Below are 20,186 nucleotides of genomic sequence, written 5' to 3' on the forward strand. Positions count from 1 at the left end.
TCTCCCCTCTTCTCTTCTCCCCTCTCTAGAACATAAAGTGAAAACTTCAGATAAGTCCAATGTCCACACAGACAGAGTTGATCCCTATGAAGGACAGGAGCCCCACAAGCCATCACCCCCTTCTTTGCATGCACAGATGCCAGCAGCACTCACCATGATGTGTGAGCTGAGAGTAAGTTGTCCAGCCAAAGCAGAATCCCTGTAATTGTTCCCTGTCCTGGTCCCAGACAGAGTGCAGGCTGCAGTGTAATATCCCTGGTGCTGGGTGTCAGGAGAAGGAGAAGAAGTGTTGATCACACAGATGATCATCCATGGGAGATCAGCGCACTGTACAGTCCTGGAGAAGAAGGTGCTGGTGCCTGTGCGAAGTCCTGGAGGATACTGCCAGCTAGAGGCTGCTCTGCCCCTCACCACTCCACAACCTGCTTATATTCCGTGTCATTGGCTTTGATCACACAAGTGATGTCAGACTTCATTAGCATAACAAAGTGCTCCGGATTTGCAGCTTCAAACAGGGACAAGCGGTGTTTGATGTATTCAGGGAGCTGTCCTCCTCCTCCTCCTCCTCCACCTCCTCCTGCACTGGGGTGGACAGAGGAGCTGCACTGCACTGCTGCACTGGACTGGAGTGAGGAGGGAGGGAGGGAGGTGCAGGATGAAGTGCTGCAAGAGGAGCAGAATCCTCCAAACCTCCCACCCTACCAAGGATCTGCAGGAGGGGGCTCTGCCTGGGCGAAAATATGGCAATGGTGCTGGGAGGCTAGGATTCTTTCTTTTTTAACTTTTTGCAACATTTCTTAAAGGGATGTTCCACTATTACATCAACTATGTACACCCCATAGCAAACTTTTTATATCTATCTATACTTTTTTGTATCTCTAAGGAAAACCTTTTTATTAAACTGTATCTCCTATTAAGCAAAACTTGTTTTTTAAATGTATGTATCTTTATAATATGCCATATAATATGTATCTATATAATTATTAATTCATCAAGCTAATATGTATTTTCATATTCATGAAGGTGCACAGAGAAGCTGGCATGGGGTGCTGGGAGGAGGGAGGTGCAGCTCTATCCTGCAAATACAATGGCATACCTACCTCCCTACAAAGGAATCGCAAGAGGGGCTCCGGGGTGAAATATGGCACATATAATTGGAGGCTAGGAAACTTTTTTGTAACATTTTTGCAACATTTCCTAAAGAGATGTTCCACTTTTACATCAGTTTATAGTCTGAGGACTATGCATGCACCATGGTGAACGTTTTATTAAAGTGTATCGCCAGGCAAAATATTTTTTTAGTTTTTTTAAATCCTCAAAATTGTCTATATAGTTGTTTATCTATCAAGTTTCTATGTATCTTCATAATCATGAAGGTGTAGGAGGAAGTGTTGCTCTATTTCACTTTTTCCTCCCATTGACACTGAATTCTTCCCATTGATACCAATGATGCAGCTCTATTCCTCCCATTAATACTAATGATAGAACACTATTCCTCCCACTGACACAAATGATGGTACACTGTTTCTCCCACTGATACCAATGAAGGGGCACTATTCCTCCCGTTGATACCAATGATGGGGCATTATTCTTCCCATTGATACCAACAATGCGGCTCTATTCCTCCCATTGATACCAATGATGGAGCACTATTGATCTTTTATTGAAAAGAATCAAGCAACATATTTTATACAAAAGTAAAAAACAGAACTATAGTACAATATTCCAACAAAAAAAAACAAAGGAATTCACATCCATGTGCAGAATATATACAATATATACATAATCCACTTCCAACATTCTTAGAAAACTATTTACATAAAGCAGCAGAGAGGGCCTAAGAGGCACAACCCATCACCTATGTATGCAGCCATTTATCAAAAACTGAGCATTAAGAAAAAATCTAGGGTGATAAGAGACAGAAAGCCACACCCGGGAAAGAGACTCCTGGCAGTCAGGGAGGCTTGAAACCCCTCCACGCCTTCAGCCAAGCCCTCTGACCCCACTTGTCTCTCTCAAGCGCCCGAATCTTCCCCACCTCATGCAGAATGTCACACACCACCACCTGAACAGGAAGGATTTTACGCCGAAGGGTGACCTGACACCGTGCGTTCCATGTGTAATAACGGACTACTAAACTAACTAAAAAAAGTGTATCCAAACAAAAGCCCCCACCAGTATTGAATGCTCCGTACACCCACTCAGCATAACCCAGCCTGGAGAGGAAAGGAACACCGAGGGCCCGCCCAACCTGTTTGTATACCTCTATGTTAAAAGGGCAACGAAGCAGAAAATGGTCCATAGTCTCCTCCTCACCTGCACATTCCTCCCGAGGACAACCACGATCCATCCCACTGCGGAATTTCAAATTGCCCCGAACATAGAGCCTCCCGTGGAAGCACAACCAGGCCAGATCCCTGAATTTAAGGGGGACTCTAGCCAAATTAATCAATCTTAACCCTTCCCTCAAAATTGGGCCTGGGCAATCCCTTAAGGCCAGTGGGTCATGAAAGACTTCACTCAAGACTCGGCTCATAAGGACTTTCCTCGGAGCGGATCTGAGATCTTCAGCCGACAGTCGCCACTGCCGCAGCAACTTCAGACACGGAGCGACATAGGCTGGGAGCTGACCACGATGACCCCTGAGATTCTTCACTTGGCCACCTTCTTCCCAAAGTCGCAGAAAAGGCCTAAACCAAGATCTAAACATGCCTGCCCATCCAGGAGGTTCCACTGCAAGCATACTACCAATGTTAAACTTGAGAAATAGCAGTGAAAAGAAAAGAACGGGGTTGACCATACCTAAGCCACCCTCCCTCCTGGATAGATAGGTGACATTCCTCTTGATGGGGTTCAGTCTGTTCCCCCACAGCATCTGGAAGAACACACTATAGATCCTAGCATAGAGAGACACTGGCAAGATGCAGACAGGGCTGACATACAAGAAGATCGGTATCAGGTAAGTCTTAATCAGATCAACCCTTTCCCTCAGAGATAACTTCCATCTCTTCCAGCTGACCACCTTAGTATTGGCAACTTCCAGCCTGCCCTCCCAGTTTTTGAGGCCATAATCGCCAGGTCCAAATTCAATGCCTAATATCTTAATTTTTTCCTGGGGCACTGGAAAAGTGTCCGGGAGATCAAACCCCTCACCTTCCTTTCCCATCCAAAAAACGTCACTCTTTTCCTGATTGATCTTGGAGCCTGATGCTTCAGAGTACCGTGATGTCAGAGAGACCACCTCCTCCGCTTCATCTGTCCCAGTGACAATCACTGACACATCATCCGCATAGGCAACAACCCTCAAAGGCGGCTCACCCGGGATTCCCACTGGTACCCCACACAACATGCTGCTCTCTAGCCTCCTGATGAAGGGGTCGATTGCAAACACATAGAGCAGGGGACTCAGCGGACAACCCTGGCGCACCCCAGAACCAACCTCAAAGGACTGTCCAACCCAACCATTAACAAGAGGGAAGCTTTCTGCCCCCTTATACAAAACTTTTAACCAATCGACAAAACCACCCGGCAGACCGTACTTACTAAAGAGCAACCACAGGTACTCATGGTTGACACGATCGAAAGCCTTTGCCTGATCCAATGCCAGTAGATACTTTCCCCAGCCTGCAGCCCTGCACTGCTCCAAGGCCTCCCGGACAGCTAAAACCGCTGTGAAGGTGCTCCTACCCTGGATCGAACAGTGCTGATGGCGAGAAAGCAAAGACTCTGCTACTGCCGATAGGCGCCAGAAAAGTATCTTCGCCAGCACCTTTCTATGGATATTGAGAAGGCTGATGGGGCGCCAATTCTCAATCATCGAAGGATCTTTACCTTTTGAAAGAAGAATCACAGCTGAGTGTCTCATGGAAGGGGGAAGCACCCCCTCAGCAAGACAACTGTTAAAAATCTCTACCAAATGTGGGGCCAGAATAGACTTAAAGGCTTTGTAAAACTCAGCCGTCAGACCATCCGGTCCAGGTGACTTCTTGATGGCAAGCTGTTCAATTGCCCTCGTCACCTCTTCAACTGTGATCTCTTCTGTCAAATTCATCAAAGGGACATCTCCACCATTTAGACCTGGAATAGAGTCCAAAAAGCTTTCCATCTTGTCTCGGTCAAGCTCCTTCCTCCCAAGAAGTTCAGCATAAAAAGACCTCACGACCTCCAGGATCCCTGACCTGGACTTTGTCAAGGAACCTGTACTATCCTTAAGGCCAACGACCATCTTAACAGCTACACCCTGTTTGCAGTTCTGGTAAGGGTCAGGCGAGTGGTATTTCCCATAGTCCCGCTCCAGAACCAAAGAGGTATGCCGGTCATATTGACACTTCCTGAGGAGGATTTTCACTTCAGAGATTGCCCCAGGATCTCCTCCTCTCGAGACAAGAATATCCAGCTTCCTCCGCAAACGTTGGTAGGTCATGTATCTATTAAACTGTTTTTTATTGGCTAGGCCCCTGAAGAATCCAGCAATCCTCTTTTTGGTCAGCTCCCACCACTCAGCCTTGCTGCTACAAAAGTCCAGGATGGTCACCTGTGCCTGAAAGAATTCCTCAAAGGATTGTCTAACATGTTCTTCCTCAAGGAGAGTCGAATTTAATCTCCAGATGCCTTTGCCCCTCTGAGGGAAATCTGAAGCATTCAAGACCACAGATAGCATACAGTGATCAGAGAACTCCACCGCCTGCACCACTGGGGGTGAGAAAGCAGAGGCCTCCTTCAAAAAAAACCTATCTATCCTACTCTGACTATTACCTCGATGAAAGGTGAACCCTGTGTCATCCGGGAGGTGCTTAATGTGCACATCCACAAGACCAGCATCCCTAACCATACTATTTAAAAAAACGCTATCATATCCCAGCCGGTCATTGAAGTCCTTCCTGTCCTTGGGCCTAGTCACAGTATTAAAGTCACCTCCAAAAACCACTTGCCGGGATGTAAAAAGAAATGGCTTGATCCTTGTAAAAAGGCATTTCCTGTCCCACTTTGTGTGCGGCCCATAGATATTAATTAGGCGCAGGTCCTGCCCTCCCACAAGAACGTCTAAGACCATACATCTCCCAATCTCCACCTCAATAACCCGCCGGACAGTTACCATGCCGGTTTTAAACAACACCGCCACCCCGCCGTAAGGCTCGGCCGCAAGAGACCAGTAAGATGGACCATACCTCCACTCTCTCTTGGCCATATGAATATCTGCCAAGGAGGTGAGCCTAGTCTCCTGCAAAAATAAAATTTCAGCATCTAATTGGCTGAACAAAAATAAGGCCATAGAACGAGCTCTTACCGACTTAATGCTGGCGACATTTATTGTCACCACTTTTAACGGAGGGGGAACCGCCATTTGGGTTATTGGGTGGATTGCTTCTTAGCTCCCCTCTGCTGCTCATCACCAGAAGCCTCTCTCTTCCTTGAAGCCTCCTCCAACTCCATTTCAATTTCTGAATTCTGCTCAGAAGAATCCCCAGATGAGGAGATATCCCAAGCAGAAGCCCTAGAACGGTTGGAGACAGTCACTGAGGCATCCTGTCCCTGTTCCGTCCTCACCGTCTGTCTCTTCCGCCTCACAACCTTCCTTCTCTCCTCCAGGTACTGAAGGTCAGATTCAGAGATGCTTTCATCTCTTGTTTTCTTCTTCTTCTTTGAAGTCTTCACAGAAGACTTCTTTACAGAGGAAGCCGCAGCAGCACCCTTTTTGGTACCCTCTACCACTCCTGGTGGGTGGGGGGCTTCTTTAAGGTCACACTTAGGAAGGGAAGACTGATCGGGAATAACTGACTCAGGGGGCACAGACTTGGCAGATTCTGACACAAGAGGAGCCGGTACAGTAGGCTGGGGGGACACAGGGACAGACACAGAAGGAAAACTTACAGATACAGGAGGGGTGGGCACAGGGACTAGGGAGGGATCCTGCACAAGACCAGGGGGGTCAGTCACCGCAGAGGAGGGTGGTACAACAGGGGCCTCATCCTCCATCCTGTCCAGCCTTAACAGATCATCTATCACCTCTCTATCCATATTATGCCAGGCTTCAGGACATCGGCTGTAGGGGTGGCCAAGGCGCAGGCACAGGTTGCACCTTATCGCCTGGGTGCAGTCCCTGGCCACATGACCCTGCCCCCGACACACTGAACAGATCAGAGCTGAACAAGAGGAGCTAAAATGCCCCTTTTCTCCACAGCGGTGACACAGTTTTGGCTGACCGGGATAAAAAATGGTCATCCTATCCCTCCCTATAAAGGCAGAGGAGGGCAGGTGACGGACAACATTCCCATCCCTAGCCAACCTGACCGTTACCGACCAACCCCCGGTCCAGATGCCACGCTCATCATGAATTTTATCCGGCCTGGTCAAAACATCCCCATAATTTCTCAACCAGACCTCTAAGTCCCGAGCAGGAACACTCTCATTTGTAAGGACAATAGTAATTTTCTTCACTGTTGACCTTTGGGAAACTGCCACTGGCACCAGACCTTCCCATTCGGGTCTTGACCTGCACCGAGCCATATATCGTTCCCAGAACAAGTCAAGACCCTCTGGTCTGGTGAAACTAACTGTGTATTCCCGGCTTCCAGCCACATGTATCAGGGCATATAGGTCATTAGCCCCAAAACCCATATCTAAGATCAGGTCCACCACCATACGCCTTGCTAGAGGGACTGCACCACCTTCCCATTTAAGGAGGACTACGTTCCGCCTTGGACCCCCAGCAGAAGCCATAGATCCAATACCAGATCCAATGGTGCTCATAGTGGCAGCCCGCGAGGGAAAACCCTGATTAGAAGCAGAGCTCCTCCTTGATTGTAACCCTGGCTTGGTGATATTGCCAGGAGCACAGCTTACCACCTGTGCAAATGTAGGCTTATTAGGGCCAAGACCCCACACTGATGTCACATTATCAGGTACACTACTATTATTATTTTTACCAGCTTGGCCTAAACAAGCAGCATTATCAGTTCCACATATAATGGTGGGATCCACCATGCCTGCAATGTTATTAGGGATAACTGTTTCTGATGCAGTACCAGATGTTTCCTGCTGCTGCGCTGTAGAGTCCTGTTCAACAGTGACTGAAATAGTTTTAAGCTCAGCAGAAGGGGGGTTAATCGGCTCTTCTGGGTTTTGTGGTTCTTCAGCAGAAATGTCATTTTTTAAACACAACTTTTCCTGTTTAGAGACATCAGCAGCAGGCACAACATTGCTGAGCATAGGGGAATCACCCTGAGTGTCATTAGGAAACCCATCACTAGGCAAGGTGCTAAAAGGCACAAAAACTGTTTTATCTGTAAGCTGGGGCTTTATATGCTTTATTTTATCAGGCACACTCTCAGGTAAGTCTTCCACATCACCAAACACCAGCTGATCTTCCTGCATTGGAGACTCCATTACCTGTATAACTTTCAACATGCCTCCTGAGCCCTGAGATGGCAATGGGCTGCTTACCTCACCTTGAGGGGGAAGGGGGTCAGAACCGGGGGTCTCCTCCTCCACCTCCATCTTTGCAAACCTCCGTTCATTGCAAAACTTCTCCCTGAAGGGACCATCCCTGCCTTCCATCATGGCCACGATAGTTTCTTGATGATCCACACGGACTTTCGCTAATTGGACCTCTGAATCCATGGATCCGCGGTTCTTGCTGAACAAGCCTTCACGCTGCTTTCTCAGGCGCTTTAAATCCGCTCTAAGCTTGTAGAGCTTGTCTCTCTCCTTATTGAGGACTTTGATCCCGGCCACCACTCGCTCCCGAATGGATCCAGCATCTTCATCCTCACCAGGTGCAGAGAGATCACCAACCACGGGCTGCACAGGAGCAGGGGTGCCATCCATCCGCCCAGGGGATGTCTGAGAGCCTCCAGCAGGAGAGGCCCTGCTGGCCTCCATGGCCTCCCCAGAAGGGGGCCAGGAGAGCTGGGAGGGATTTCACCTCACACCCTCTTACACAGATCACCTGCAGCAGCTCCAGACACACAGCCAGAGAACCTTCCAGCAGCCACACCCGAAGCTGAATGATGGGACACTACTCCTCCCACTGACAGCAATGATGGAGCACTATTCCTTCCACTGACACCAATGATGGAGCACTATTCCTCCCACTGACACCAATGACGGTACACTATTTCTCCCACTGATCCCAATGATGGGGCACTATTCCCCCCATTGATACCAGTTATGGGGTGTAGTTCCAGTCACTGGCACCATTGATGGGGCACTATTCCTCTCACTGACACCATTGATGGGGCACTAGTCCTCCCATTGATAACAATGACGGGGCGCTATTCATGCCACTGAAACCAATGATGGGGCATTATTCATCCCACTGGCATCAATGATGGGACTCTATTTCTCTCATTGATACCAATGATGGGGCACTATTCTTCCCATTGATACCAATGATGGGGCACTATTCTTCCAACTGACACCAATGATGGAACACTAATTCTCCCACTGACATAGATGATGGGGCACTATTCCTCCTATTGACACCAATGATGGGCCACTATTCCTCCCACTGACACTGATTATGGGCACTATTCTTCCCATTGATACCAACAATGGGGCTATATTCCTCCCATTGATACCAATGATGGAGCAATATTCCTCCCATGGACACCAATGATGGTACAGTATTTCTCCCATTGATACCAATGATGGGGTGTAGTTCCTGTCACTGGTACCAACAATGGGGCACTATTCCTCTCACTGATACCATTGATGGGGCACTAGTCCTCCCATTGACATCAATGATGGGCCACTATTCATCCCACTGACACCAATGATGGGGCATTATTCTTCCCATTGATACCAACGATGCGGCTCTATTCCTCCCATTGATACCAATGATGGGGCATTATTCTTCCCATTGATACCAACGATGCGGCTCTATTCCTCCCATTGATACCAATGATGGAGCACTATTCCTCCCACTGACACCAATGACTGTACACAATTTCTCCCACTGATCCCAATGATGGGGCACTATTCCCCCCATTGATACCAGTTATGGGGTGTAGTTCCAGTCACTGGCACCATTGATGGGGCACTATTCCTCTCACTGACACCATTGATGGGGCACTAGTCCTCCCATTGATAACAATGACGGGGCGCTATTCATGCCACTGAAACCAATGATGGGGCATTATTCATCCCACTGGCATCAATGATGGGACTCTATTTCTCTCATTGATACCAATGATGGGGCACTATTCTTCCCATTGATACCAATGATGGGGCACTATTCTTCCAACTGACACCAATGATGGAACACTAATTCTCCCACTGACATAGATGATGGGGCACTATTCCTCCCATTGACACCAATGATGGGCCACTATTCCTCCCACTGACACTGATTATGGGCACTATTCTTCCCATTGATACCAACAATGGGGCTATATTCCTCCCATTGATACCAATGATGGAGCAATATTCCTTCCATGGACACCAATGATGGTACAGTATTTCTCCCATTGATACCAATGATGGGGTGTAGTTCCTGTCACTGGTACCAACAATGGGGCACTATTCCTCTCATTGATACCATTGATGGGGCACTAGTCCTCCCATTGACATCAATGATGGGCCACTATTCATCCCACTGAAACTGATTATGGGGCATTATTCCTCCCATTGATACCTATGATGGGGCATTATTCCTCCCACTAACACCAATGATGGTACCAGTGGCAGAACTACCAAGGGCACAGCAGTCACACTTGCAACTTGGCCCTGGAGTTCTGCTACTGAAGGGGGGCCCGCTTACCCCCGTTCTCCCACCTTGTGGGGCCCGCCCGCCCGTTTTGGCTGTGCTGCTGTTTAGGAGCTCACCGCCCTGCCCATCCATTCCACCGTGCGGGGAGGGGGGGGGGCTGGCCGTTCGCTGCGGGGGGGGCTGAGCTAAGCAGCATCCTTTTCACTGGAGCCTGGACTGCCCCACCTATCCTCTCCATAGAGAGAGGCCAATCTATGTGCGGAGGTGGAGTTGGAAAATGACAGGGTCAGCTGACCAGCTGACACAGATAGATTGAAAGGGGGAGCAGCTCTGCCCTCTGCAAGGAGACACGTGACTAAGTAAGTAACTTCCAAATGTCAGTGCACCGGATCCCATCCTCCACCACCTCTGACTCTTAGTAATCCCCCCCCCCACCACCACAGATCTAATCCCTATTTCCCCATCACCTCTACAACAGAGGTGATGGAGGATAGTGATGAGATCTGTGGTGGTGGTGAGCGGGGAATGGCGCCACCACTGCCACTAATCCATCCCCCCTCTCTGCCACTTGTGCCACCCCCCTCTCTGCCACCGCTGCCACTAATCCCACCCCCTTCACTGCCATTGCTGCCACCCCCCTCAATCACCACCGCTGCCACTAATCCCATCCCCCCTCACTGCCACTAATCCCACGCCCTTCACCACAACTGCTGCCACCCATCCCATCCCATCCCACCACCACTGCTGCCACTCATCCTATCCCACCACCACTGCTGCCACTCATCCCATCCCACCACCGCTGCCACTCATCCCATCCCAACACCGCTGCTACTCATCCCATCAGTGCTGCCACTCATCCCATCCCATCAGTGCTGCCACTCATCCCATCCCATCACTGCTGCCACTCATCCCATCCCACCACCACTGACACTCATCCCACCACCGCTGCCACTCATCCCATCCCATCACTGCTGCCACTCATCCCATCCCACCACAGCTGCCACTGATCTCATCCCCCCCCCCACCACCGCTGCCACTGATCCCATTGCATCCCCCCATCACTACCACCACCGCTGCGACTCCTTCCAACCCCATGCTCCAGGGGGTCCATTCCTCACCCCTGTACACCTGGATAGGAGGGGCAGCGGGGCGGCATATAGAGGATCCAATCCCTTCTCTGCTGCAGGAGTTCCTCGGTATGCCGCCCATCCTATCCAGGTGTACAGGGGTGACGCATGGGGCTGGGTCGCCCCGGGGTCGGGGGGCCCTTCATGGTTTCTTGCACTGGGGCCAGAAGGTTCTAGTTATGCCTCTGGATGGTACAGTATTCCTCCCATTGATACCAATGATGGGGCATAGTTCCTGTCACTGGTAACAACAATGGAGCACTATTCCTCTCATTGACACCATTGATGGAGCACTAGTCCTCCCATTTATACCAGTGATGGGGCACTATTCTTTCCACTGACACCAATGATGAGGCACTATTTCTCCCACTGACACCGATGATGGGGCACTATTCCTTCCATTGACACCAATGATGGGGCACTATTCTTCCCATTGATACCAATGATGGGCACTATTCCTCCTATTGATACCACCAATAGGCCCTATTCCCCCCATTGCTACAAATGATAGGGCACTATTCATCCCCCGATACCAATGATGAGGCATTTTTTATTCCCACTGACGTTAGGACATTTTCTTCTCCCACTGGCCACAGCATGGCCCCCTAAAGCCTAAAGGACAGTAAACTGGCTCTTTGTATAGGAAGTTTGGAGACCCCTGCTCTATTTGCAAGAGGTATATTAATCCTGCACACCTCCCACCCTACCAGGAGAGGGCCCTGTATTAAAATATGGCAATTGTGCTTTGAGTCATGAATACTTTTTTTTATAAAGGTATTTGTCCTAAAATAAAAAAGAGGGTATGCTTACCTGCTCTGTGCAACAATTTTGCACAGAACTGCACATTCTGGAGTCCCCTGCCAGCACTACTCACATCTTCTTCATCTGGGTGGCCCCATAGCAAGCCATGTGCTGAAGGGCCACCTGTGCGGACGTGTTCCTGAGCTGGGCTGTGTGTGTCCATAGACACACACGGCATAGCTCTGCCATGCCCCCCACTCCCTCCTCCCAGAATTTGACTGATAGCAGCTGTGTATCCTATGAGACCAGGAAGAGAGAGCAGCGCTGCTGCAGATAGGGACAGAACTGGTGTGAGAGATGAGACAGGTAAGTGTTTAGGGTAGGGTGACCAGACGTCCCCAGTTTCCGGGGACAGTCCCCGGTTTGAGGACACTGTCCCCGGTCCAAGTCTATCCCCGGTTTTGTCCCCGGATTCAGGGACGGATTAATGTAGACAGGGCATCCCATGCTGGCTGAGAAACAGCCTGGTGGCTCAGATGTAGACACCCCCTCACTGCCACTCCTGCTGCTGTTCAGTGGAGGAGAGGCAGAGCCAAAAATTGACTGTGTGGAGGACTGAGAAGGGGAGGGGAGCAGATGGGGGGGGGGGGGGGTGGTGGGAGGGGAGCAGATGGGGAGGTGGCGGGGTCTGTTTGTACACAGGAGAGTTTGGAGGGTTTAGCTGTTGTGGGGGAGAGGGAACTGCAGAGATAATCTGTGAGAGAAGGGTGCAGAGGTGAGCTATGTATGTGGGGCAGAAGTTTCCTCTGTGCATAGCAAACCTCTGAGCTCTGCACTCTATGCCTAACACCCTCCTGTATATTATGTAGTCCTGTGCCCAACGCTCTGTATATTATGCAGTCCTGTGCCCAGTGCTCTGATTATTATGTAGTCCTGTGCCCAACGCTCTCTGTATTATACAGTCCTGTGCCCAGCGCTCTGTGTATTATGCAGTCCTGTGCCCAGCGCTCTGTGTATTATGTAGTCCTGTTCCCAGCGCTCTGATTATTATGAAGTCCTGTGCCCAACGCTCTGTGTATTATGCAGTCCTGTGCCCAGTGCTCTGTGTACTATGTAGTCCTGTACCCAGTGCTCTGTGTATTATGCCATCCTGTGCCCAGCGCTCTGTGTATTATGCAGTCCTGTATCCAGCGCTCTGTGTATTATGCACTCCTGTGTCCAGCATTCTGTGCATTATGCAGTCCTGTGCTATTTGCCAATAAAAAAATATGTCCCCGGATTTCATTTTAAAAACCTGGTTACCTAAGTTTAGGGCTTGGGGAAAGGGGACAGGTGGTGAAAGGTTTTTTTACATTAATGCAAAGAGTGTATCTCTAGGCAAAACTTTTTTTTAAAGTTTTTTTGTCTTAATATTTATCTATGTAATATGTATGTAGATAATAACTAGTTGACCTGAGGGAAGATTTACCCCCTTCATGACCAGGCAATTTTGACATCACAGAGCCGGTCCAGGCTCGGGCAAGATCATGACAATGAAGTCATGCCTGGACCGACACCCGGCAGCTCCTGCCCCCTCCACAGCCCAGCGCTCCAATCAGGGGGCAGATGGGGGGGGGCAGAGCAGAGAGCAGTGACGTTCGGTTCTCAGTGTTGGAGCCGGCGGGGGACAGGTAGGGCAAGTATGAATCTTAAATAAAAATGCCATACTTCTCTTTTAAGTTATTTATTGCACAGGTATACAGTATCCATAGTGCGGGTAAATTCTTTTTCCAATATTTGAAAGAAAAAAAAGCCAGCTAATGGACAAGTCCATTCTAGTCACTGCACTCACTGAAAATTACATCTCCTAGTCCCTGCAGCTAAATAAAAATAAAGGGGCAGATATCTTTGACCAAATATGGCCATGGCCTACCCCTATCCCTGCCCCTTTATTTAACATGACCGGGGGTTGAGATAAAATCCCACCAGAAAAAGTGTCCTCATTGAAAGGTTTTCCTTCTATTCCTGTTTTGGAGCCAACCCAAAATTTGGGATTTTTTTTCACTTTTACTTTCGGTTGTAACAGGAAAAAGGACAACATGAGAGGGTGAATCTCCCTAATGGGGGAACATACAGCAATAAATACTGACAGGTGTTCTAATCCCTCTCCACTCTTAAAGAGGAAGTAAACTCCCCCCAAAAAAACGAGGAAAAAAAAGCCCTGTAAAGAAAAAGGCATAATGAGCTAGTATACATCGCATACTAGCTCATTATGCAGTACTTACCTTAAAACGAAGCCCCCGCTGCGCCGCCACCTCAGCAACAGGACGGCGACATGTCCGGCCATCCTGCTTCCGGGTTCGCGTCCTCCGGCCATCTGATTGGCCGGAGGCGCGATTACATCACTCCCGCGCATGCGCGCTGGAGCCGCCGTTCACGGCACTGAGCTCTGAAGGAACGGCACAGGTGGCCGTTCCTTCAGAGCGCCTGCGCCGATGACGTCATCGGCAGTAGGCACTCTAAATATCTCCTAAACGGTGCAAGTTTAGGAGATATTTATAGCACCTATAGGTAAGCCTTAATATAGGCTTACCTATAGGTAAAAGTTTGTGAGGTGGGTTTACAACCTCTTTAACAAACCTCAACAAAAAAGTTTTGCTTGAAAGGATTTGTTCACCTTTAGAGAAAAAAATGTAAAGGTGAACATACATGGACACCCTTGCCACCACCCTGATCACAGCTGTACTTACCTCCAGGGTTGCCGAGCTGTCAGCACTCCCGCAGCCACTCCAGTGGTCCAGGGATTAAAAATCCCTGCTCTTCTCCATCAGCACTTTCAGCATGGACCAGATTGGTTCTGACTGGTAAGTGCCAGCACATTGACGGTACTGACCAAATAGAATCCATCTGGTCCATTTCAGATGTGCTGATGGAGAAGAGATAAAGAAGCTGGGATTTCCAACCCCTGGACCACTGGAGCAGTTGTGGGGAAACGAACAGCTCGGCAACCCTGGAGGTAATTAATCAGTCAGTAATTCTTGATCTAATAAGGTGGCTACTGTGGGAGGGATCCTTTCCTCCTAAGCTGAATCTGGCCTGGTTTCCAGACTCATCTCTGGTTGCATGCAGGATTCTGCCTAAACGCTGATGCCTTTCTGGTAAGAGTGGGACTGCATTTATTTGGTCAGAGACTGGGAGGCGAAAGGAGGTGGTATCCCAGGGGTGCTGGAAAAGCACCATGGATTTGGGACCCCACTGAGTTTCATCAGGACTAGGTCACATCATTGCTTTTCTTCCACTTGCCTCTTATGGCAAGTCCAGAACAAATTTAATACTGGCAGAAAAGACTTTTATTTTATGCACATACAGTATTTATCACAGGCACTTACACTGCATGCGTGTGTAGCGCTTACCCCCCGCAGGTGCCGCTAGTGGTGATGAGTTTTCTATTCTGCCTCAAATCTGAAAACTGCTTAGTCATCACTGACACACCTGACTAAAGGGTTGAAAGCTGCTTTACCCGGGTAACTTAAGCATTAGTATGCTACTACTCTAAAACAGTTCTCAGAAAATCGGCCACAAGCAGCTGTAGCCCTGAAAGTGACTGCCTAGTACCTGGCACCTAAATCTTAATGTTGGCTAGCTTTCATTGGGGCCCTTCTGTAGGTGATGCACCTGTAGCTGTCCCTTTAGGTGTGTACAGTAAATGCATTGTGGGCTGCTGAACAGGAACAGTCTATTTTGCCTTAACTGTGACAATGTTGAGATAAACACAGATGGTCAGTTCACCCCTCCTAGTACACAGAAATCTGGTCCAGATCACATTGCAGTCTGCAGTCCTCTGAAGTCAGATCCAGAGGGTTCAGTCTCTCTCCTCTGGTGTAGACACCCACATGGCAGCAGTCTCTCCAGCCTTGTGTTCCAGCACAGCAGGAGAACTTTTAGCGTCTCAGTCCTGTGAGCCCTGGTGTGGGCACAGACACCCCACCGATGGGTCAGAACTTCCCCAGGTCCCCGCATAAGAGAGGCCCAAGTTGGCTCAGTCTCTCAGCACTCTGTTTTGAGTGGGTATTGACATCCCAGGCTAAGGTACTCACTCTCTCTATCCAAGCTCTGGACTGCTATGAGGTCCAGTTGTTTGCCTTTGGCAGGTTTCTAAGAAACAGGTTACCTTGCCCCTGTCAGGAGCCTTGCTTTCTGAGGGGTTCAGAGGTTAAGGCCTCTGCTCTTTGGAGGTTGGTCTAATACTGTGCTCCAGTTTCACTTTTTTTGTTCACAGGGTTTTGACCACAGAGCTCCATAAAAGAAAAAAAAAAAACTTTGTTTTTTGTATTGTGCTGCCCATGTGCACCTTTCCCTAGTTTTAAACTCATCAAAGCAGCTGTCACTGCTGCATAAAAATTTCCTGACCGGCACTTCCCAGTGGGGTATTCAGCGTCCAGATGATTATTATTATTATTATGAAACACCTACTATTATTTAAAAAAGCATTTACTGCAAGAGTTATCATTCCAAAGGCATATCAACCTTATAACACACACATTTATGGAACAATAGCAATGCTAACTTCAGGGCCTTTTTTCTCAGGTAATAGGTAGGGCTGGGAAAAGGGGTAGGCAGAAGGGGAAGCTGCCCGGGGTGCAGCCTGTATTGTAGCGATGGGGGAGCGCAAGTTCCTTTTACTATAAGGCTGACAGGAGTAATGACAGCAGCATCACTACTTCTGTCAGCCCGGAGCTGGAATCAGCAAGGAGAGGAGGAGAGAGCTGGGAGGAGGTGGGTGCTGCTCTCTCTCCCCCTCCTCCCAATAAGCTTACAATTTGGCATCTTTGCCCTGGGCACTGGATGATCTTTTCCATTGGGTGCAGGTACTCCATCCTTTTGAGTCACCCCTTATCTCCACCCCACACCCACCTCCGAGCACCGTTTCTTTGTTCCACCTCCTATCGCCCATTTTAGAGAATACAGAATACAGAAACAAGTATAGTTTTGTGGTGCTTTGTGTTGAATTTGTTATTTATAACAAGAAAAGCAGTAAAAAAGATCCCCTGTAGACAACAACAATAGCCCCCCCCCCCCCCCCCAGCAACAATAGCCACCTCTGCAACAAAATACCTCTAACAACAATAGCTCCACCCCAGCAAAAATATACCCCTGAGAGGATTTGTCACCCAGCAGCAAAGATCCACCCCAGCAACAGTACACCCCCCCCCCCCCCCAGCAAAATACACCCCTGAGAGGATTTGTCTGCCAGCAGCAAAAATCCACTCCAGCAACAGTAGACCCCCCCGCAACAAAATAACCCCCAGCAATAATAGACCCTCCTTGCAACAAAATACCCCCCCCAGCAAAAATAGGCCCCCAAGAAGATTTGTCCACCAGCAACAATAGATCACCGAGCAGCCAGCATTAAAAGACCCTCCAGTAGCCAGCAACAACAGACCTCTCCCTCAACACTAGATCCCTGATAGCAAAAATGACCACCCATTAACAATAGATCCCTCACCAGTGACAATAGATTCCCCCACCAGCAACAATAGATTTCCCTCAGCAACAACAGATCCTCTAGAGGCTAACACCAATTTAGCACACTTCAGCACCTTTTGCCATTACATACATCCAATGCTGGAGGTGCTGGACCCACGTTACCCTGCGTTCCCACTGAAAAAAAGCCCTGGCTAACTTTTCCCAGAAGAGCCAAGGTACCCGAGCCAGTACTGAGCTTTGTACCATTTGACCACAAATTTTCAATGGTAAGCAAGGATCAAAGAGTTTGCAGCACCAAAATATTTCCGAATGACAAAGAAAAAGTGGGCTGAAACAAGGGACAGTCCCCGCTCAAAGGGTTGGGGAGTGCCATCTGCTGGGGGAGTAGAGTATTAGGTAAGTAAAATTGTTTCTCCTCTCCCCTAGGCAAAACAAGCTATTAACTCCTGAACCCCCCACATTCTATGGAGATGAAGAGAGGGGCAAGGTGCTCTGTAGTCCTTAAGTATGTCCTGCCCTAGGATGACAACCCTACTTTAGATACAGTACAAAGTGTTGCCACCCTATGGCAGGCAGAAAGTTATCAGCAGGATCACCAGATAAAAACAAGGAAGCCTTGAAGAATAAAGAAAACCACCATATCTAGGGACTGGTGAGCTAGGGACTGGTGAGCTGCAAAATATTGGGGTTTCGATGCACTTCATTTCTACCCTCTTACAAGTACGTATATTTGAAATCACACATTCATTAAATGCCTGTAATACATTTATGGGCAGTGGCGTAGCATGGTGGGGCAGTCGGTCATCTCGCCCCGGGCGCAACATTTGGGGGGGCACCAAATTATTCCTCTGCTGTCCCAAGGGTCTGTGCTGCAGCTTATTGCCTCCCTTGGCACCTTCACTTCCAATGAGGGAGCAGGGCATTTCTCTCTGTGGCACCCTATTCCAACCCGCCCAAGACTCCTTTGGTCCAGCCTGTCCCTCTGGATCCCACTGGTGCGGCCTGTGTGTGAGAACAGCGGAGGGGAAGGGGCAGTGCTCATTGCAGATGGGAGAGGTGCAGTGACTGTTGGCTGACCTTCTGGCGGGGGATCCGAGAAGCGGGTGGGTGGCAGGACTTCTAAACAATATTGGGCTGTCCTGATGCTGGGAAGAGCACTAAACAGATGGATGACGGAGGCCATGGAGAGGTAAGGAGGATGATGGATCCACTGATCCACATCGTTCTGTGTGGTGTGGGGTGAGGGGGGGGGGGGACTGTGATTAGTGTAGGAAGTAGGAATCAGGTAGGTCAGTGTAGGGGTCAGGTAGGTCAGTGTAGTGAGCAGATAGGTCAGTGTAATGGTCAGGTAGGTTAGTGTAGGGGTCAGGCAGGTCAGTGTAGGGGTCATGTAGGTCAGTGTAGGGGTCAGGTAGGTCAGTGTAGGTAGGTTAGTGTATTGGTTAGGTAAGTCAGGGTAGGGGTCAGGTAGGTCAGTGCAGGAGTGAGGTAGGTCAGTGTAGGGGGCAGGCAGGTCAGTGTAGGTGCCAGGTAGACTAGTGTAGGGGTCAGTTAGGTCAGTGTAGGGGGCAGGCAGGTCAGTGTAGGGGTCAGGTAGGTCAGTGTAGGGGGCAGGTACTGTAGGTCAGCACAGGGGGCAGGTAGGTCAGTGTAGTGATCAGGTAGGTCAATGTAGGGGTAGGTAGGTCAGTGTAGTGATCAGGTAGGTCAGTGTAGTGGTCAGGTAGGTTAGTGTAGGAATCAGGTAGGTCAAAGTAGTGGTCAGTGTAGGAATCAGGTAGGTCAGTGTAGTTGCAAGTGCAGGAATAAGGTAGGTCAGTGTATTGGCCAGCGTGGGAATCAAATAGACCAGTTAAGTGGTCAGTATAGAAATCCGGTAGGTCAGTGTAGGAATCCAGTAGGTCAGTGTAGTGGCCAGTGTAGGAATCAGGTAGGTCAGTGTAGGAACCAGGTAAGTCAGTGTAGTGGCCAGTGTAGGAAACAGGTAGGTCAGTGTAGTGGTCAGTGCAGGAATCAGGTAGATCAGTGTAGTGGTCAGTGGAGAAATCTGGTAGGTCAGAGTAGTGGCCAGTATAGGAATCAGGTAGGTCAGTGTAGGTCAGTACTACTGTACTAGTGGAAGGGCCTCAGGGAATGCTAAATGTCCCCGGGTTAGGGGGTGCAAATCACTTGCCTTGCCCGGGGCGCTGACAACCCACGCTACGTCCTTGTTTATGGGCACAGCTTTAAAAGCGTAAAAATGGACTTGATGAACATTTATGTTTTGGTGGGGGAGGAGTGTGAGCAGTTTAGGAAGTAGAAATCAGGTAGGTCAGTGTAGTGGTCAGGTAGGTTAGTGTACGAATCAGGTAGGTCAGTGTAGTGGTCAGTGTAGGAATCAGGTAGGTCAGTGTAGTTGCCAGTGCAGGAATCAGGTAGGTCAGTGTATTGGCCAGCGTGGGAATCAAATAGACCAGTATAGTGTTCAGTATAGAAATCAGGTAGGTCAGTGCAGGAATCAGGTAGATCAGTGTAGTGGTCAGTGTAAAAATCAGGTAGGTCAGTGTAGTGGCCATTGTAGGAATCAGGTAGGTCAGTGTAGTGGCCAGTGGAGAAATCCGGTAGGTCAGAGTAGTGGCCAGTATAGGAATCAGGTAGGTCAGTGTAGGTTGATGAACATTTATGTTTTGGTGGGGGAGGAGTGGGAGCAGTTTAGGAAGTAGAAATCAGGTAGGTAAGTGTAGGGGTCAGGTAGGTCAGTGTAGGGGTCAGGTACCTCAGTGTAATGGTCAAGTAGGTTAGTGTAGGGGTCAGGTAGGTCAGTGTAGAAGTCAGGTATGTCAGTGTAGGTAGGTTAGTGTAGTGGTCAGGTAGGTCAGTGTAGGGGTCAGATAGGTCAGTGTAGAAGTCAGGTAGGTAATTGTAGGGGCCAGGTAGGTCAGTGTAGGGGTCAGGTAGGTCAGTGTAGGGGCCAGTGTAGGTCAGTGTAGGAGTAAGGTAGTCAGTGTAGCGGCAGGTACTGTAGGTTAGCATAGGGGGCAGGTAGGTCAGTGTAGTGATCAGGTAGGTCAGTGTGGGGGACAGGTAGGTCAGTGTAGTGGTCAGGTAGTTCAGTGCAGTGGTCAGGTAGGTCAGTGTAGGAATTAGGTAGGTCAGTGTAGCGG

At 49.1% G+C, this 20,186-nt stretch overlaps 1 protein-coding gene across 2 annotated transcripts in view; it reads right to left on the reverse strand.

The window, feature by feature from the left end:
* Positions 1–20,186, reverse strand: part of WNT11 (Wnt family member 11) — a 202,979-nt gene that overhangs the window by 165,073 nt on the left and 17,720 nt on the right. Inside the window, exon 1 of one of the 2 annotated variants that reach the window (XM_082246173.1) lies at positions 154–624. The exons of the other annotated variant lie outside the window; for it this stretch is intronic. The gene's annotated coding sequence lies outside the window, so the exon portion shown is untranslated. Of the gene's footprint in view, positions 1–153; positions 625–20,186 lie in introns of those variants that run through there. 2 annotated transcript variants of the gene reach the window in all.

The sequence above is a fragment of the Pelophylax lessonae genome (genome assembly GCF_965119305.1).
Source record: "Pelophylax lessonae genome assembly, chromosome: 2".
Taxonomy (NCBI): Eukaryota; Metazoa; Chordata; class Amphibia; order Anura; family Ranidae; genus Pelophylax; species Pelophylax lessonae.